The sequence below is a fragment of the Schistocerca serialis genome, chromosome 4 (genome assembly GCF_023864345.2).
Source record: "Schistocerca serialis cubense isolate TAMUIC-IGC-003099 chromosome 4, iqSchSeri2.2, whole genome shotgun sequence".
Lineage (NCBI taxonomy): Eukaryota > Metazoa > Arthropoda > Insecta > Orthoptera > Acrididae > Schistocerca > Schistocerca serialis.
Genome location: NC_064641.1, coordinates 463527823 through 463550017, shown reverse-complemented (window position 1 = coordinate 463550017; position 22195 = coordinate 463527823). Strand labels below are relative to the sequence as shown.

The 22195-nt window shown below is 41.5% G+C and overlaps 1 non-coding gene across 1 annotated transcript; it reads left to right on the top strand.

The window, feature by feature from the left end:
• Nucleotides 1-638: 638 nt before the first annotated feature.
• Trnap-cgg (transfer RNA proline (anticodon CGG)) lies at nt 639-713 on the top strand. The gene has a single exon. It is a non-coding gene; the product is annotated as a tRNA-Pro (tRNA).
• The last annotated feature ends 21482 nt before the right edge of the window (nt 714-22195 follow it).

The window sequence follows — 22195 nt, the reverse complement described above, 5'->3', positions numbered from 1 at the left end:
CAACTTCGACACCTTCTCGTACACCACAGTATCATCAGCAAATAACCGTAGATTGCTACCCACCCTGTGCGCCACATTATTTATGTATACAGAAAAGAGCAGTCTATTACAATTCCCTGGGGCACTCCTGATGACACCCTTGTCTCTGATGAACACTCACCGTTGAGGGCAACATACTGGGCCAGACAGACCACTAAATTCATTATAAAAGCAGGCGGGTAGTGTTGTATTGTCAATAGAGCAGCAGTAACAGTAGAGAGGATCGGTCATGACAGCTCAGTGACTTCGAAGGTTGACTATTTATTGGATGTCAGCTGAAAAACTGAAACGTCCCCTTTGAAAAATTATGAATGACAGTGCTGGAAAAACTCTTACGTTATTTGATTTTCAAACAGCTGAGCAAAACTCGACGTACTCAGACAGTTTTCTCTTTCCAGAATATCAGCGCACACTCCGCTGCAGAGTGAAAATCTCATTCTGGAAACATCCCCCAGGCTGTGGCTAAGCCATGTCTCCGCAATATCCTTTCTTTCAGGAGTGCTAGTTCTGCAAGGTTCGCAGGAGAGCTTCTGTAAAGTTTGGAAGGTAGGAGACGAGGTAGTGGCAGAAGTAAAGCTGTGAGTACCGGGCGTGAGTCGTGCTTCGGTAGCTCAGTTGGTAGAGCACTTGCCCGCGGAAGGCAAAGGTCCCGAGTTCGAATCTCGGTCGGGCACACAGTTTTAATCTGTCAGGAAGCTTCATAGTTTTCTCTTTACTTATTCTGATCATCACTCAGCTCCAATATTTTTAGCGCAACGCAATCTGACTTTCAATAATCCCACTTACCTCACAAAAATCTTCGTTATTCGAACTACTGCAATACAGTGAGCGCTAATACTGCCAGCTAAATAAAAGATCTAACTACTGATAGGCATAGTTAGCAAATGAAAGATTTTGATAGAGAACAAACAATGTATTTACCTAAATAATGTTCAAAAGTCATCATATATATATCTGTCAATTCATGACATCCATCTTTACAAATTTCCTTTTTCTGGCGGACACACGCCCAGATCGTCCGCTTATAGTAATCACTCAAAACTCTGGCATCTCTCTCTCCACATCCACCACTGCTGGCCGCTCACGTCCAACTGCCCAACGCTACGCGATGGTTCACATCCAGCTGCCCAACACTACATTAGCGAATATTCCAACAATGAGTCCAACTAGCCACAGACTGCACACAGAGCAGTCAGTGATTTTCATACTGAGCACTACGTGGCGTTACCAGCATAAAAACCTAAACAGCCTACTTACAAGACAAATCCATCACGGACATACCAACCCTTCTATAGCCGCCCATGTCAATTGTTGGTGATGTGATGGCGAAGTGGAAACGCGAAATAACAATCAAAGCTAAACAAGGCCAGGTTGCTCTCATGTATTGACGGAAACGGACCGTCGAGCATTCCGGAGGATGCTTGTACAAAATCGAATGAAATCAGCGGAAGGAATCACTAGTGAGTTCCAAAGAGACAGCAGCAGTCAGCGAGCACAGTGACTGTGTGCAGGGAGTTAAAGAGAATGGATCACAATGGTCTTGAAGCTGCTCGTAAGCGACACATTTCTGTAGCCAGCACTTAGTGTCGCTTGTGGTGGTGCAAAGAGCGACACCTTACAACACTGCATTACTGGAAACGAGCCATTTGAGGTGATGCATCACACTATACCTTCTGGCAATCCGATGAAAGTATCTGGGTTTGGTGAATGCACTGAGAACGTTACCTGCCTTCATAGTAGCAACACTTCAGTATGGTGGAGGTGCTATTGCTGCCTGGGGGTGTTTGTACTGCGTACAGTCGAGGAACAGTTCGGAGACGATGACTGTATCAGCATCACAATGGATCCTGTCATAAATCAGAATCTCTGAGACAATGGTTTGTGGGCAAGAACATTCCTGAAATGGGCTGGTCTGCCCAGAACCTCGATATGAACCCAATGAAACACCTATATGACGAGTTAGAACTTCGACTTGGCTTCAGAAATCAGTGTCCGAGATCGAAACTTCCTCTGGTTTCTGCTCTTGAGGAGGAACTGGGTGCCATTCCTTACGTACATTCAGAAATCTCACTGAAAGTGTCTCCAGCAGAGTTCGAGTCATCATACACCCGAAGATGGACACACCCCATATTAATATCCACTAACAGGTGTCCGGATATTTTTGATCAGATTGTGTTCATGAGCGCATAAATAAGCCTGTCTTCTGGTTTCACCAAGTCGTCGTACAATACACACTATCTATCAACGCAACAAGGCGGATGTTATTCTCCTGCGACTAAGGTTGCAGGTTTTCTCAACTGGCCTACAGTCAAATAGTGATGTTGTGTTGAAACATGTCATTTGATGAAGACCTCACTATACACTGTGACACAGCTGCCCCTACTGACGTCGTTTTATACAACCCGCAGTGCTATATTTGGCCTTCAAAGCAACGTGCGAGATTTTCATATTCTCTCTCTCATCGCGTCCAAACCGTTAGTCCTACAGAGAAAGTGAACAACGCTTTTCTGTGGGGAATTTAATTTGGTTAAATTTTGTACTGGAATACATTTTCTCTGGAGGACACGGTTTTTGACCTATTCAAGAAAAGTGTGCAAAAGTGACCATCAAACGTACCTCCACATCCACAGTCATCCCTCATCAGTCAGGACTTCTGACATGTTGTCCGCGGCACTCCTTTCTATCACCGTACAAAAATTTACGACTACACAAACTATTCCCAATATTCGACATTTTCTGTCTCTGTTGATTGCGCTATTACTGCACAGTCTGTTGTTTCTTTAACATTATTGATTTAAAAGTGCCAGTGAGGTTAATTAAAGAAAAACGAGTTTTGTAAACGTCACGGCAAAACTAATAACGCTGACAATTCGATCCTAATTTAACCTTTACAAGCACACTAGTTTCGTAATCAGAAGGCCAGATGAATATAATGATGTAATTGTTTATTTTATACTGTTAAGGTCACAAAATTACTAGAAAAATTAACGTAGACATTAGTTTAACAATTTGTAAATGCTCTACAAAGCCAGTGGTGTAATGACGCGGTCAATGAAGACGATAAAAGCGCGAATGTGGGAAATGATTCGTGCAGTTGCAAATTTTTGTTCAATGGTAGGAGGAAGTGCCATGAACAACATACTAGAAATCATGACCAGTGGGAACTGAGTGTGGAAGTGGGGGTGCGTTTGAAGGTCACTTTTGAAAGTTTTTCTTGAATAACTCGAAAACTACGGCTTGTAGAAAAAAGAATTCCAGTACAGAATTTAACTATAATAAATTTCCTTCAAGAAGGTCTTGTTCATTTTTTTCTGTAGGACTAATAATTTGTGCGTAGCGGTCGACAGAGTATGAAAATCTCGCGCGCGATTTTTGAAAGCCAGATATAGAATAAAAACGACATTGGTAGGGGCATCTGAATCATCCTGGATGAAAAATCAAAAATGGTTGAAATGGATCTGAGTACTATGGGACTTATCATCTGAGGTCATCAGTCCCCTAGAACTTACTTAAACCTAACTAACCTAAGGACATGACACACATCCATGCCCGAGGCAGGATTCGAACCTGCGACCGTAGCAGTCACCACGCGGTTCCGGACTGAAGCGCCTACAACCGCTCGGCCACACCGGACGGCTAGTTAACAATCACAAGAAGGGACAATACATTAGTATTATAAAAAGAGACAACTGAGAAATAGAGGCAGAGGAACACACAACCAGACGTCACATCCAGTACTAATACAAATTCCCCCTGCACTCGAAAATGAGAATAATGTGCTGAAACACGTGTGCTACACGTGAAAAGACGCAGCTGGTGCAAAACTTAATTATTTAAATTATTAGTTCTTGTAAGTTAAGGAAGCATATCGTCTAAGGCTTGGAATATTCGAATAGGAAAAGAAATTCACTCATGGGGGAGCAGGTAGGCAGGGCGTGAATCAGTGGTCTGGGTGTCTTGCGTCTAGCGGCGTGAGCCGTTGTGCTGCTAGACAGCCACCGAGGAGCGAGCCGGCTGCATCCGGGCCAGCCTCGGCCATATGTGGAGCGCCGGCGACGTGTCTCTCCGTAATAGGCTGCCAGCAGCGCGGCATTCTGGAGGACAGGAACACTTGTTACGGCTTTCAGCTACAGATTGTGGGCAACACCATTGCTGACTTGAACGTCTCGCCCATTCATAGTCCGAGGATTGTAGACTTTGCGAAGATCATGCAAGATCAAGATTCTCCTCCTTAGCTTCGTGGTCAACTTAGAGGACTGTCACGCGGAGGATTCAGGTTCGATTCCAGCTACCGCCAGGGATTTTTTCTTGGTAGGAGAACTAGAAACTGGCCTACTCAGCCTTGTGATGCCACCTGAACGAGAAGTAGCGTTTCCAGGGCCAGCAAACCCGAGAACGGGCACGGAGATTATTGTGCTGACCAAGCGCCCCTCCATATCCGCATCCAAATATCGTCGTTGGTTGAAAATGAGACGGCGGTCGTTCGGTCCCGATTAATCCGTTTGTTACCAGAGAGGCAGAACTTGGTATAAGACCAAGGAGTATATATGACGGTAGTAACTCTTCCCGAAAGAACAATTACCGTAGGTCCAAAGCGAGGGGAAAGATCCACCGTGGTATAACAATCATGTACGAAAGGTACTACGGAAACAAAGAAAGCTTCATCATAGGTTTAAGAGTAGTCGAATCATAGCTGATAAGGAAAAGCTGAACGAAGCGAAAAAGAGCGTAAAGAGAGCAATGAGAGAAGCATTCAACGAATTCGAACATAAAACATTGGCAAACAATCTAAACAAGAACCCTAAAAAGTTTTGGTCGTATGTAAAATCGGTAAGCGGATCTAAATCCCCTATTCAGTCACTCGTTGACCACGATGGCACCGAAACAGAGGACGACCGAAGAAAGGCAGAAATACTGAATTCAGTGTTCCGAAACTGTTTCACTGCGGAAAATCGTAACACGGTCCCTGACTTCAGCCGTCGCACGGACGCCAAAATGGAAAATATTGAAATAAACGATATCGGAATTGAAAAACAACTGCTATCACTTAGTAGCGGAAAAGCATCCGGACCAGACGAGATACCCTTAAGATTCTACAGTGATTATGCTAAAGAACTTGCCCCCTTTCTATCAGCAATTTATCGTAGATCGCTGGAAGAACGTAAAGTACCTAGCGACTGGAAGAAAGCGCAGGTCGTTCCCATTTTCAAGAAGGGTCATAAATCAGATGCGAATAATTATAGGCCTATTTCGCTTACGTCAATCTGTTGTAGAATAATGGAACATGTTTTGTGTTCTCGTATTATGACGTTCTTAGATAATACAAATCTCCTTCATCATAACCAACATGGATTCCGCAAACAGAGATCATGTGAAACTCAGCTCGCCCTATTTGCCCAAGAAATTCACAGTGCCGTAGACACTGGCGAGCAGATTGATGCCGTATTCCTGGACTTCAGGAAGGCATTTGATACGGTTCCGCACTTACGTTTAGTGAAAAAAATACGAGCTTACGGAATATCGGACCAGGTTTGTGATTGGATTCAGGATTTCCTAGAAGAAAGAACACAACATGTCATTCTTAACGGTTCAAAATCTGCAGATGTAGAGGTAATTTCGGGAGTACCGCAGGGAAGCGTGATAGGACCTTTATTGTTTACAATATACATAAATGACTTAGTTGACAACATCGGTAGCTCCGTGAGGCTATTTGCAGATGACACGGTTATCTACAAGAAAGTAGCAACATCAGAAGACTCGTACGTACTCCAGGAGGACCTGCAGAGGATTAATGCATGGTGCGACAGCTGGCAGCTTTCCCTAAACGTAGATAAATGTAATATAATGCGCATACATAGGGGCAGAAATCCATTCCAGTACGATTATGCCATAGGTGGTAAATCATTGGAAGCGGTAACGACCGTAAAATACTTAGGAGTTACTATCCGGAGCGATCTGAAGTGGAATGATCACATAAAACAAATAGTGGGAAAAGCAGGCGCCAGGTTGAGATTCATAGGAAGAATTCTAAGAAAATGTGACTCATCGACGAAAGACGTAGCTTACAAAACGCTTGTTCGTCCGATTCTTGAGTATTGCTCATCAGTATGGGACCCTTACCAGGTTGGATTAATAGAAGAGATAGACATGATCCAGCGAAAAGCAGCGCGATTCGTCATGGGGACATTTAGTCAGCGCGAGAGCGTTACGGAGATGCTGAACAAGCTCCAGTGGCGGACACTTCAAGAAAGGCGTTACGCAATACGGAGAGGTTTATTATCGAAATTACGAGAGAGCACATTCCGGGAAGAGATGGGCAACATATTACTACCGCCCACATATATCTCGCGTAATGATCACAACGAAAAGATCCGAGAAATTAGAGCAAATACGGAGACTTACAAGCAGTCGTTCTTTCCACGCACAATTCGTGAATGGAACAGGGAAGGGGGGATCAGATAGTGGTACAATAAGTACCCTCCGCCACACACCGTAAGGTGGCTCGCGGAGTATAGATGTAGATGTAGATGTAGATGATCATGCAGATTTGCTAGAATGAAATGATAATTAAATGGACACCCTAGCTGCAACCAGGCGCTGATATACTTCATTGGGGACATGTTGAAAATGTGCGCCCCGATTCGAGACTCGAACCCGGGATCTCCTGCTTACATGGCAGACGCTCTATCCATCTGATCCACCGAGGACACAGAGAATAGTGCGCCTGCAGGGACTTACCCCTTGCACGCTCTGAGAAGATACTGAATGACATGGGGAAACAAGAAATCTGCGGGGCAACGTGGGTAAGAGAAAAGATCTATTAACGGGAAAAATCCTGAGGCAACAATGAATAGTTCATTTAGATGTGGTATCGTCCAAAGATCACGGTCCGACACCACTGTCGGTACTACGCAAATATTTCACATCACAGACATTAGCTATGTCTCACTGCAGTCCGCTAAGAGGAATGGGAGAGGCTGAAGAAGTCCTCTCTCTCAGCGCCGCAGTGTACTTGCAGGGAAGTCAATACAGAGCTCAGCATGGAAGCGCTCTACCCCAGTTCATGATCTCTGTTGAAGCAGTCAACAAGACTCAGTTGGACTAAAAAGTTATTCAAGTCTCAGGTAGAAATATAAAGGTTGAACCTTGTACTTCAAGAGAACAGTTCGTTAATTAGTGAATCTAAGTGTCGTTTCGTCTGGTCGTAAGATTCGTAATTGAAGGTAGTGTGGTAGGTGAAAATTGTATAGGGGGACCAAGCCTTCACTACGATAAGCACATTCAAAAGATTGCAGTTGTTATTCAGTATCTAAAACGCTTGTACGGGCTACGCTAGCGTGGAGTGGTGCATCAACCCGTCTTCGAAACTAACACCCAATAGCAATAAAAGACTTCGCCGTGTAGTGGTTAGAAAGCACCGAAGTACTCTAATGCTACAAGAACTTCTTAAAAATTTGCTGAAAACTCATCTAGAGTCATAGCATTGTTGGCTCCGAATTTATCTAGTGAATCATTGCACAAATTGACATGGGATTCCTCATTCACACTCGTCAAGCAGCTTTCATTTGCAAAGCGGCAGTATTATGTTTTACGTGAATATGTGATGAGCGTGTTTAGAGGTTTTCTTGTGTCTGCGTTGCGGTGACGATGGGTGGCTGTTACAGGATATCATGGTAAAATAGTGGATTTCATCCTTTCACTTACAAACTACTTGCAGATAGCACAATGTGTCAGTATCTACAAAACTAGACCATTAATCTACGAAACAGAACTATACCTTTCATCCAGCATCGTAAGTAATGCGATAAGTAACTTCCAAAGTTGCTCACCATTTGAACACGGCGAGAGTTTAAGTCTAATGCAGAGCAGTGGCGTATCCTGCAGGTGTTTGTACGGCTTGCAACATGCTGCTTTATCAGTTGTATGTATATCTGACATAGCTTACGCATCACGGTTTTATCTGCCACGGAACTCCGCAGTGCAGTGCTCCTTGCAGAACTCCTCAGTAATGTCGTCTAAAATTTTGTTTCGAACTTTCATGTGCGACAAAATATCCTACTCTATGATTATGATGGAGAATAGGGTCAGATTAATTTGTCCTTGTACATTCCTTATGAAGGTCTTTATCCTTTTCGTTGCGCAAAACGATCGTTCTACTAAAGAGGATATCGACGTTATGGATAAAATCAGGTCACAGAATATATAGTGTTATATGTCAAGCTCGTTTTGATGCAGGAAGCTTTCTATTTGATTCTCAGACTTGGCTCCAAAATATTTTGACGTAAACATAGCACTCATATCAGACTGTAACCTAAAACGTCACAGGATTCCAATATATTGTCCTAAGGTTTTCGAACTTGGGAGATACATCTACAAGTCTTGATAATTTTTTCAAGTCAAACATTGCAGTAAGCTTCAAGTCAGAGGGCGAATCAAATCTGACGTTTACCTGGATGATTATAGTATCTAATATCTCAAGGTACATCCTCCTGTAATCATCCTTTATAGAGGTTTCTGTGCAGGTTTTCTTTCTTCCCTTCCTTAGAGTATCACACGTGCTTTCAGCCAAGCACAATAGTTTCTCAAAGACATTGTATCACTTAGAGCGTGAGTGGCAAGATTTATTAAAAACGCTATAACCTCACTATTGCTATCACTCATTTAGCGAAACTGCTGGATAAAATATTATTCAGACACATTAAACACGATGCATTCATCAGTCACTAAACTCACCAACTCTCTCTTAATTGAGAGTAGTAGAAGAGAAAATGTGCTAAATGCAATCTTCCTGTTGCTCGCATCCACCAGTGTTTCACCCGACCTTTGTGTGGTGTCACGAACGACCAAATAGGAGTCGAGACTAACACAGTGCCTTGCTTATGCTTTTCAAGAACCATTACAATGAAGCGCCCATGCAGGCGCACTATCACTTGTGCAGGATATAAACTAGCTGTCGGTTCAAGGGAAAGAAAATTCGAATTGTAAAATGGTTATTATACTATAATTTAATTATTACGAATGGAATTACAACAAACATTTGTGACTTAACACCTCACAATATTTAATAGAGCATGCATTCATGGACAATACGCCCTTAATGCAGACCGATATTGTTAGGTATCGAAGGTGTTACAAGTTCTCTTTCACAAAGTTGGTAAACAATTGGCCAACTAGAAGCTTAATATGAATATTTCAATTGCTATTAAGGATTGTCTGATTGGCAGTGATTGGTATTTATTTCCTACAATCCGTGTAACGAATCTGCTCTCTATTTAGAAGAGAAACTCTCAAACACAGTGCAATTCGGCATTTTCACATGCCAAAAAACAGCATTATAGATCAGAGTCGCGTTAATTGACAAAAATGGTTAAAGTAAAATTATTTTGAGTGGAAACAAACGTGAGCACAAAAGTGAAAAATATACTCCATTAACACGGAGAATATCAGTTGAAAAATTCTACAGTACTCTTCGTACGACTGTGACTTAAGCTTGTTTTGTGTACGGCAGAATCTGAAAGAACCACTTTTTTCCGCAGACGAAGAGAGGAAAAGTTGTCCTCGATATTCTCATCCAACAAAGCTTTATGAGATCGTTCGGTTTCGATAAAAGTATCTTAATAGATGCTGATGTGTAGTTATGTTTCTGTACTCGACGAAAATAAGAATATCCGTCTTCAACAGTGATATGTCAGCCTGGCGCACTTTCGAGTAAAATACATCTATAAAATGATAATTGTTGAAATCCTGTGGCACGTTTTACGTGGCATATCGTTGAAAGATGTTATCTCCCTTAGAGAACTGCATTATTTAACTGCCTATAACGACCGACAGAGGCAATTAAGATATCATCCAGTAATAATACAAATAAATACAAGTCAAAACTCTCGTGCTGTTGATTACACCTCGTGGCCGACCCGTGACACTGGTCGCTGAAACTGATTAGCAAACACTCTGTCTATTATCGTTCCTCTCAGACTTATCTGGTTGCAACACGTCTCACTTTAATAGTTACCGTGTGCTTCCTTTTTTGCTTCCGTCTCCATGTATTCACATGTATCAGATGCAGATTGTGGAGTTAGATATCGCCTCACCTCTTCACAAGCTGTAATTTAAGAGACAGTTCGAACAGAGTAATAACAGGGTGTATTAAATGATTAATTTCGAAGCACTGTAGAGGAACGAAGATACTGTGAATCACTGCAGAGGGAAAGAAACCGTTTCTGGGGTTTACGAGTGTGAATCAAGCGAAAAGCTTAAATTTGTACAAAAATGTAGAGTTGTATGCCATTGTCTATAGATATTACGCTCAGGTAAAAACTTTGCATTGAAGACCCTTTTATGGCAACTGTTTATACGACCGGAAATATCGTCACTACAGAGTGTAGAAATGGGCGCTGCACGTGGGACCGTCAGAAAGTAGAGAAGACCTCTCTTGTTTTTCTGCAATGACTGTGGAAGGGAACCGAAATTTATAGGCAACTGGAAACTTAATGTCAATCCATGATTTCATAAAAACAAGTATGAAAACGAAGGAGGAAATTTACTGATAGTGTGGCATCAGTGACACGCCGTTCTTATCCAGGTCAGGTGCTACCTAAAGACATTGCAAAAAAAGTTTTATCGCGAAACACTGGAAGAAAGAAAAGCAAATATAAACAATGTAGTGTAGATCTTTCAGTGGTAAAGGGAGCGTACACTACAATGAAACTTCAAGGCAGGTTCGAACTGTTTGCCGGACCGATTTTCCCACCCGACTTCGAAACCTGGTTCAGCATACAGCTGTAACCTCTCTGGAAGTATCGAATCAGAATTTTCTCATAATCAGGATTTCTACGTTATTCTTGAAGTTCTTTGGTTTCTCAAAAGATGAGCAACGGTGCTACTCGACCTAGATACTGAAATGCAAGGAGAGCACATGGAAACAAAAGACTGAATGTAATTATACATTTGAGTCGTCGTGACTCTGTGTCCCTTAAGAACAAAACGTTGGCTCATTTGGACAAAATCCGACGTTCACATTGGATTCAGCACCAGACTCATTAGAGGAACTAGGATGAACGGATAAGGTCTGAACTATAAATATCAGCGTAGTGACTTAAAAACTCTGTCACATGAATCGGCGGTCAGGAACATTTGTGACAAGTGTTTGTCCTGTGAACGAGAAGGAGAGGTCGTATTTGAAGATTCATTGCTGATGAAAAGAGTGACGTTTTTAGATGTTACAAACAAAACGTGAAACAAGGTTTACCACTGCTCTTGTTAAAAAAACCGAAGTAATTTTAAAAATGAGGTTCGCGCTGACACGCTGTTAGAACAAACATGAGGCTTTGTACATTCCTAACGTAGTAATGGCACCAGTGAATCATATTAAAATCACAGTAAAATTCCTCAGAAATATTGTTGCTCTAAATGAAAGTGAAACATTTTTTAAAACAGAGAAAGATGCCTGATTTTCATTCATAAAATGTCTACTACGTTATTGTATAGATTTTTGATGAAGTAAGTCACGTCATTAATTAAGTAACAGCTTTCACTAAGGATGACAAGTCTGCACCCAAATAATTTAGAGTAATGGCAAAATACACAAATAAAACTGTTTTTGTACATTTTATTCGGCAAAAAAGGAACTACGGCAAAGTACCATTTATCCCGATTGTACGATTATACTCAAGTCAGGAAAGAAAGTCTGCCTGCACTCTATAGACACAAAGCGACGCAGATCGCTGTTTTGAATCATGGCAATGGAAAACCATGTTGTCCGGACAACCGTCGACGGCGTACGTTTCGAATTCCTCCTCCATGCAACATACTGACCCGTGTTAAGTCCACTGAAGTCCACAAGAAATTGCGATCTACAGCTTTTATGAAGCTTAATAGTGCACAAAGCGCGTAAGTGAATCAGTATAAAATACAATATAGCACTGAACCATAAACAACACTTATAAATATATTTTTTTGTGTGTATCCCTCATAACTGATCAGTCAGATTAGGTACACGCTATAATTCATAGAACGAAACGGAACGCAACGTCAAAACATTCCACAATGCATTCTTCGGGAAGAAAGTTTTGACATTCACGTTCTCTGCTAGCTATGTTAAGTTAACATACCGTTGCAGCGCTGTGTTATAGTACTGGATTTTGTGCGGTTGTGATTTCCTAGTTCCTATTTCATTGCTTGCTTGGTTTTAATGACAGATTGCGAAGGTTGTATGAGAATCTCAAATTTTCCTTGGGGCGATCACCCATAAACAAACCAGTACCTGAAAAAAAAAACATCGATTCTTACAATGCTTGAACAAACTACACTATGCATGAATGTGGGCAGTGAAAATTGACCTTACAGTGTAACAGTCAGGTCTGCTGAAGGAGGGAATTTTTTTTTTTTTTTTTTTTTGTCGTTATTTGGCAGGTCAAATAGACGTCATCTACTGCGTTCTAAATTTTGTTTCTTGTATTTGTATATATATTCGCGAGGATATAAACTATATTTTGAAATGTTTTTATAACGCTTTTCTTTTTTAATGTATCGGCAGTGTATAGAAATCGCCGAACAACTTTTGGAAAAAAAAACCATTATCAGTTTCGTTTCCACCATTTATGAACACTACTACTGTTGCTAATTTCTTCATGCTTTAACTATAATATTGTGACATTTGTAACCTTCTCCTTACCTAGTTTCACTTACATCTACGTCAATAATCTGTATAGCACTTCGAAGTGTTTGGCAGAAGATCCTCTCCAATCTATCATATACTGGGATTTCTTCCCGTTCCATTGGAACATGGGGCATGGGAAAATGACTGCTTGAATGGTTCTGCAATTAGTGCATTCGTGACGCCCTTCTTTGCATATGTTCAGTATCCCTTGTTAGTCTCCTTTGGCATGAACCCATACACTTGAGTAATATTTAGGATGGCTTGTATGTGCGTCTGGTGAATAATCTCCTCAACTGACGGTATTGCCAGCCGGGGTGGCCTAGCGATTCTAGGCGCTACGGTCTGGAACCGCGCGACCGCTACGCTCGCAGGTTCGAATCCTGCCTTGGGCATGGATATGTGTGATGTCCTTAGGTTAGTTAGGTTTAAGTAGTTCTAAGTTCTAGGGGACTGATGACCTCAGAAGTTAAGTCCCGTAGTGCTCAGAGGCATTTGAACCATTTGAACTGACGGTATTTTCCAAGTATTCTACCAACGAACTGAAGTCTACCACCCGCCTTACCTTCAGTGGAGCCTATGAGACCATAGCACTTCATATGACCTCAAATTTTAACGCCCATGTATTTGTGTGTGTTGCCTATAGTCGTGGGATATCGCAGTTTTTATGAAATACACAGTTTCACATCTCTGCACACTTAAACCAAGTTTGCAGAATGAATGTTCGCTCTACAGCGGAGTGTGCGCTGATCTGAAACTTTCTGGCCGATTACAATTGTATGCCGGATCTTTGCCTTTCACAGGCAAGTCCTCTGTCGCATGCGCACACTACTCATGACCCGTACTCGAAGCTCTACATCCGTCAGTACCTCATCTCCTAACTTTGCCCGATGGAACCCCGGAACGGCACACAGTTTTAATCTGCCAGGACGTTTCGTATCAGAGCGTACTCTCGCTGCAGAGTGAAAATTCGTTGGGGTCCATTGTGGGGGTTTCAAGTTGCGTGAGACGCAGACGTCCCACAGGAGTGAGTCGGGCGCGCGGCCAAGGTGCCGGGGTCGCTGGAATGCGTCGCCCACTCCAGGAGAGTGGAGTCAAGGCCAGACACGGCGGGGCTCCCCTAATCGCCCCACAGGTGAGGCAGGGACGCTACCTGCCTCAGGCCCCACACAAAAGTCACGCAGTTGCCTGCTCTCCTATCCATCCGTCTCCTCCGTTGTAATGCACTGTTATGTGGGCCGGGGCATCAAAAGAAAGAGAGGACGAGTACAAAAGAATTTCCGTAGGTAAAATAGGGAGAAGCCACATTAGCGTTTTAAGACCCGTCGACGACGAGGTCATTACGGACGGAGAACGTGCTCGGGTTAAGGAAGAGTGAGCAACAATATGAGCAGAATTTTCAAGGAAACCATTGCGGCATTTGCCACAAGCGATTGAGGGAAACCATAGAAAACCTAAATATGGATGGCTAGACGAATATTTTAACCGCCTTGCTACCCAGCGCGAGCCCACTGTCTCGTTCTGTTTTGTAGATAAGGCCGAATAACGAAGTACGCCATTCACCTTGTGGGTCTCTATACACGACTGTGCGAAAGCCGTGGTCCATATCAGTCCAATAACTACGAACTCCGACGACACCATTTTCTGTACTGAAACCTTCAGTGACGTAACGCAGTCGTCAAGGCGCTGTACTCGGATACCGGTGAAGTGAGCTTCAAATCTCCGCCCGACAAACCTGTAGGCGAATGATAATTCGTTTACGCCACCATATCTAATTGTGCTGTGCGTCTGGGGTCGACATGTCAAACTATGTCACCCTTCCCTTTCTGAACGACGTCTAAATTGACATTAGAGAGTATCCGCACGTGTCTCTAACACTTAAATAGAAGTGTGAACTTTTCAAATGGCGAACAGAAGTACCAACGCTGCGCTTTGTTTTATAATAATTGCTTAAATATTTATAAAAAATTCACATTACCGGTTTAGCTGAATGGTTGACATCTTTAGATGTGCTTAGTCCACTAACTAGCTTCGTACAGGAATATATTACAAACACTGTTACACGCTTTGAACATCATGAAGTTGAAGCTTGTTGATGAACAAAATACCTAATAATAAATCAGTTAAATATACAGCTCTAAGACTGGCAGTATAGTTGCAATGGGCAGCCGATATTTTTTTTGGCCCGTACGTAGATATATTTTCCGTCGATATATCGACAACTTTTATCGATGTGTCGAGAGCCGAAAACGATACTTTTCTAGATATTAATATATCGGATTCCCGACATTTTTAAAAATATCAACAGTCCTACACTCTACCAACTACAGAGAGACCCAAACTTACTTACATGTTTACTGATCTGATAGCTTTATTCGTGAGAATGGTTAATGAAAGCCTGTGACTGTAAAAAGGATGTTTTATTTGTTATAAAATAACTTTTGCTGCTGAAAGTCACGATTTTCTTTTGTTAATTTCTTGCACAACGAGTTTCGGGTAATAATTTCCATTCTGAACTGCGTTTTTCGTATAATATGGCATTTGTGCTTACTTAGGGAGAAAGACGTGTGCCAAGGCTCTTAAACTGATGTGTTGATGAGACTTCGAAGCGTTGCGGAGATTTGCAACTTACTTTGAATGTTGAGAATAGTAAGGCTCTGCACGTCAAGAAAAGCAGAATCGTAGAATCCAGCTTGTAAGCTTCCCACCGTCTTTTCCATGGCACGCAGAGGATGAAGAGCGAAGTGAGTGGCCTTTTTCTTTTTATCGAGGATCACCAAAGTTGCTGAATCGCAGGTCATAGTCGAAACTTTTTACTCATATCATGTGCCACATCTACTACTGAACTGCTACTACACCGGAACTAGCAAGTTCACTGAACTTAAAAATTATACTACCAACGAAACACGCGACGTAGGTTGCGCGCCTCTGCCTATCCTGTGGCCACTCACGAAGAGAAGTTACACTCGTCAACAGTAAGCAGCCGTTACGCGGCTAAAAGGGCTGTGATATACTAACCGCTGGTTCCGACTATTTCAACTTTAATTTCTAGCAGACACTGTCTTATTTTGATTGCAGAAACGGCCAGAGCATCCTCATACTGTGTGTATAGCAATGAGCTGCTACTGAAATCACTCAGCTCATGCAAGTATTTGTGTATTTGAAGCTGTGTGAAATGCAATTATCGCAAAGGGTCCGTCGTAAGTAGGGCAGCTGCCACCTTCTAAACTGGGATACAGACTATTTATTTGTTACAGAATTGTCTAGAGTTTCTAACAAATATGAACTGTGACACTATTAACCAGCAATTTAAAACTGTCTGATGCAACGGGAGATACTGTGACCTCAGCAATGACAATATGCTTTTTTTTTTTTTTTTTTTTTTTTCACGGTTCACTAGAAATTATCCTGATTCTTAGGCGCGGTGAGAGTTTCGGACCCTTCGACACTCAAAATGGATGTGAACCTTCACAGAACATTTCTGAAATAGTGTCACTTACCCTTTCTCTGTCTCTTCCTCGTACAGCCTTTTCGAGTTGTACCGAGCCAGTAGCCTGAAGCGGAGCTTCGGTACAACATAAGCACGACAACGGCATAAGCGCCTGCATCGGTGCCCAACGTCCTCAACAACGCTGCATCCTCTTGCTTCACAACGGAAACTTAGTAGCACTTTACTGTCCGTCTCTGGACAAAGAAGTTTTACACGCCGGAGCTATTACAGTAAGATCTGAGGGGCATTGCCGTCTTTACTTATTCGACGACAATAAATGCTTCAGTCGAAACAGGAAATGCCATTGTATCCGCTAGACGAGACGAAGAAAAATATGGCATTTCAGGCTCAAATGGCTCTAAGCATTATGGGTCTTAACATCTGAGGTCATCAGTCCCCTAGACTTACAACTACTTCAACCTAAGTAACATAAGGACATCACACACATCCATGCCCAAGGCAGGATTCGAACCTGCGACCGTAGCAGCACCGCGGTTCCGGACTGAAGCACCTAGAACCGCTCGGTCACAAAGGCCGGCTGGCATTTCAGGATCGAAAAGACATCCTCTCCAGGAATTGGAGCCTTCTCAACTCTATGAGGTGTAATACGGCCCTAAATGCAGTCGTACAGCCACAAATTCAATAGACGACTTGGTGTGGCTGCACAAAATGTGACAAATTGAGAAGACGAGAACTGAACTGGTTCAGTCCAGGCCGTTAAACGTTGAATCTATGGGACACTTTGGAGGTGGTTTCGAACGATTTCTCACATTGATCTAATCGGTTACAGGCCATAGGCTACATTTTACATAACTACGGCAAACTGTTGTACTTTTCAAAACAAACTTTCTTCGTTTTAGTAGTAAAAGAAACCCTCTTTAAAAAAAAAAGGTACAGCATGGCAGTGAAGAAATAAATCAATTAACGTGTTTCGATATGTTTTACAAGCAAAGGAAGTCTTGTAGATGACATCATACCTAATGAGCCTTTTTTTGAAGTTTACCCTGTCTGTTCCTCGGCTTGGAAGGTTACTGAAGTTGGTTACTTTTATGCATATCGAGGAGGATGCGACTTTTATCTGTTTCACATTTTAATTGCAGTTTCATTTCACGCTGCAAAATTATGTATTAATTTTTTTGTAGTTTTTTCTAGCTTTAGTTGGTAGTTTAATTAGTAGGCTATTTCATTATTTTCTGGAGCTCGGCGCGTTTCCAAACCAACCGAATCAGTTTTATTAAAAGTGGTAATTTCAAAACATTGCCTCCTCTTGGAAAAATTTATGTGCACGCCCATGTAGTAGATTTCAGTTTATTGATAGGATACTTTGAAAAATTTGTGAGTCCACAAAGGAGACACTCATGCGACCCAACTATAATACTGCTCAAAGTAATGGTGCAAATGCGTACAGCTGACAGCAGATGATATTAGAAACAAAAAATTACTGTAAACGTGGGCTTCAAAATGCATACCTTAAGAGCCATGAGCACTTCTCCATCTTCGATCTGTGAAACGAAGTCCTTCTACTGCAAGATCTATACTTATCATATTTTAGAGGGAGGTAGTATGGACCAAAAAAGAAAAAGTTTTGTAGTAAATATGCACTCTAAGATGTATACCGTATAACGTTTTTTTATAAAAATATTATTATTTGTGTTTGTTATTGGATATTCAATGCGTGAAATGCGTCTTACAGAAGGTTACTGTGTAATGTGTTGTTGAGCAAATGGTGTGTTTAATCAGTTTTACTGTAATCCAAAGAAAAATTAAACAACTTAATCTGTAAAATTAGTAAGTAATGTCTATAATGAAATCAATCCCTCTGAAATTTACTCAATCTCGTGAGCACCGAGTTCTATCGCCCTGTGCAATAAACTGATAAAATTCCTTATGCAAATAAACAATGAAATACATTTTTCTTAGCACTTGAGTAGCAACGGATGTAATTTGGATACTCTGTTCTCTCCACAGTAGGCATACAAAATATTCAATCTAGGCTCAGTGAAGTGCAATGCCGGCGGTAAAATAGCTTCATACAAATAATGTCAGTAGATTAGTTGATAAATGAATAACCTTGTAAATGATCAGTGATAAATTTGGACATTTGCTCAGCGCTGTGCAATGCTGCCCGCATTAAACTGTTACAAACATTAATACCTTTCTTGTTCTGGCACATTAATTTTTTTGATTCTGATTGAAAAATTATATCTTTTAAGAATATTCATTGGATTTAAATAAATAAGATGTGGAAGAGGATGAGGTACTGATAAGGGGATATGCTTAGACCGAATGGCTCACTTAGAAACTTGTATTCAAAGTGAAGTTTCTCCTTCACAAAATCTGATGTGAAACATTTTACGTTAACTTCAAAATCATTGAACTTCTCAGTTGCTCTACAGCTCTCACTTACTGACGTAATTACTCACTTGGATCGTTACATGGCAAGAAGTCTAACATCGTTTAAAAAACAGATTCCAAAATTCAACTGATCTGTATCAGAATTAAAAAACACACAAAATATTACAAATCGGGTATACCTAATCAACCTATACATTAAATCTAATGGCAAATTATTGGTTCCTACATTTAAGGGACGGTACTGTTAGGATTAGAAAAATCCACTTTGCGTTGCTGCATACTTAAAACTAATCATCATCATCATCATCATTTAAGACTGATTATGCCTTTCAGCGTTCAGTCTGGAGCATAGCCCCCCTTATACAGTTCCTCCATGATCCCCTATTCAGTGCTAACATTGGTGCCTCTTCTGATGTTAAACCTATTACTTCAAAATCATTCTTAACCGAACCCAGGTACCTTCTCCTCGGTCTGCCCCGACTCCTCCTACCCTCTACTGCTGAATCCATGAGTCTCTTGGATAACCTTGCTTCTCCCATGCGTGTAACATGACCCCACCATCTAAGCCTGTTCGCCCTGACTGCTACATCTATAGAGTTCATTCCCAGTTTTTCTTTGATTTCCTCATTGTGGACACCCTCCTGCCATTGTTCCCATCTACAAGTACCTGCAATCATCCTAGCTACTTTCACATCCGTAACCTCAACCTTGTTGATAAGGTAACCTGAATCCACCCAACTTTCGCTCCCATACAACAAAGTTGGTCGAAAGATTGAACGGTGCACAGATAACTTAAAACTAAATATACAAAATTTCATTACCTTACAAAACTGTATTATTCTGCATCCATAGGCCAACAGCTAAATTCTCACAGCTATCCACTAGCTGCGCCGGCCGAAGTGGCCGTGCGGTTAAAGGCGCTGCAGTCTGGAACCGCAATACCGCTACGGTCGCAGGTTCGAATCCTGCCTCGGGCATGGATGTTTGTGATGTCCTTAGGCTAGTTAGGTTTAACTAGTTCTAAGTTCTAGGGGACTAATAACCTCAGCAGTTGAGTCCCATAGTGCTCAGAGCCATTTGAGCCATATCCACTAGCTTTATGTCTTACATCCTACCTTTAACAGAGTACCACGGCAACTGCTCCTGCGCTCCACGCGCTTCTACTTGCAATCGATTCTGCAACTCAGGCAACATCTTTGGTTTAGTGGTATCAAAGATACAATCTCTTCTACATCTGATAACGATTTCATGTCATTTTTCATTAAGTATATTACAAAATCGGGCTCCACGTGCAAGTGGACCCCTCACAACCTTAAGAGCTATGAGCACTTGTGCAGTAGAAGAGATGTGTTTTACAGTAGCCAAGATGAACAAGTACTCATAGCTCTTACGGTATACATTTTAGAGCCCATGTTTAGTGCACTTTTTGCTCCTAGTGTCGTGATCTTCCAGCTGTACGCGTTTACACCGTTAATTATGATAATCCCTGTATAATAAGAAGGGCAGAACGAATGTTAACAGGCTAGTCTGAACCACGAGAGAGCGTCTCGGGAATGTTGAAAAACCTGAACGTACCAGCAGACACTTGAAGACAGACGCCAAATAACACGGGAAAGTACACCATCTACCATGACTGTATCGGCATCGTAGCGAGCGCGAAGCAATGTGAGACTAATTATCGTTCGCGCAGGCGCATTTCAAGAGGTGTTGTTTTCTTACGCGAATGGAATGGGAAGAAACGCCAATATGTGATACTTAGATCTAACTACAGTGAGGTTATCGTCGTGTTTTCTACTTATTATATGCTATCTCCTCCAAGTTCGTTGAATACCACGTAACAATTCAGACAGAAAAAAATCCCTATCAAAGTTCTATGTTCTCTGCTGTGTTACGATTGATAATATTAACTTCCATTTTTAGATCTACAGTTCGGGTTTCTATACTGTGCTAAAAGGATACGTCGAGCAGGGGCGACGACTGTTATAAACTTCCAATAATATCAATTGAATTTTCCGTCAGTGCTTGGCAGAACATGATACGTCTGTCGTCAATAGCATTCTTTAAATTGCTGCTGAGTGGCAAATAACTTCTGTATAAGGTTCAATAATAATAAATCGTATTCTCGCCTCTTAAAGTTGTCCTCATATTCGTAAATAATTCACTAAACATATCTTCAGGCTCCAACGTACAAGAAAAATTATAATTTTGTTCCTGTCTTAAAATTAATATCCGTCTCTTCATAAAAGTCAATATATGCAAATCCAGAGCAACTACTGCGTCAACTTTGTAGCTTCATGGAACATTTATTGGTGTTAGAAGGATTACACGATAGAATGATCAAGCCAAATCCGATAAAATTAAACTCCACTCAGAACCGTTCCACTGACATAAAGTTAAGAACATTGGAGGTATGAATTAAACAACGCTTTAAGTCGCAACTTTTCCGTGTTCTATTAACTACACGATGCATTTCGGACCCTGTTGGACCATCATCAGGTGTAATTTGTCTTAATAAATGTTTTATTTCTTCTCCTCAATGAGGTGAAATGCATATTCCTGTCACGAAAAGGTTTAATGTTAGGTTATGAATTTCGTAAGTCGGACGCGAAAAAATTCGTGACCAGCGCGGTGCTTCTATCAAAGGCGTCACACCTTGTGAACAGCCATTACATGACGTAATAGATCTACATATAATTCAGAACGTAATTAAACTTGAATGTGTCAAAGATATACAATATTAGGATGTTGCATAAAATAAGTGTCACAAGTACGAGCAGGTTTGTGACACTGCACTATGTATCATTCTTTTGGCATTAAAGGACCGCTGTCAACACGATGCTGATAACAGCGGCTTTGAGCGTCCATACGCTCCAAACACACAGACACCTGTCATCACTAGGTTCCATCTCTACAGCTCCCGCAGTTATATTCATACCTCTCTTGATTATTATTGTAGGGGGTGTAGTTCCATTATTTCTTATATGTGAGACGATTTGAAATAGCTGAAAACAAAACAAAATTAAAAAAAAAAAAAAACATTGCACAATCTCTGTTTATTCAGCACAGTTTAAAAAACGCATGTCCCATTTTAGTATGGCGTCATCAGTGTTGCCACCATACTATTTAAATAGAATCAAATCATCTCAACTGTTGCTCCGGTTACTCTGCGTTGTCCCGTCGTTCATATGGCGTCTACCAAGCCCTACGTCAGAATTACAAAGTGCCATATGAATCAAATGCCCAGTGATATTGTACGCGAATATTCAGTACGATTCAGTGGATAAAAATAGAATTTTGCGACCCTCACAGATAATTTACTTTACTTTACATGTGGCAAGGGCCTTGTCGACCATATGCCTGCTCTATGAGCCTCTTCCACTTCTGCCTGTCCAATGCCCTGTTTGTCCAGTTGCTGCTCCTGTTCATCCTCGTCGTGTCCTCCCGAATGTTATCCCGCCATCTGATTCTGGATCTCCCTCTTCTTCTCGTTCCTTCACACAAAAACGAAAATCACTTCAAAAATGTTAACATCAAAACTAAACAGAATGTGTTTGCCATACATGTCGACAGACTGCATTTTAACCGTAGGCTACAAATCTGGAACTGAATTTTTTCCAATTCAGAGTATCTCGTAAGTTATCGATCTTTGAGTTAAT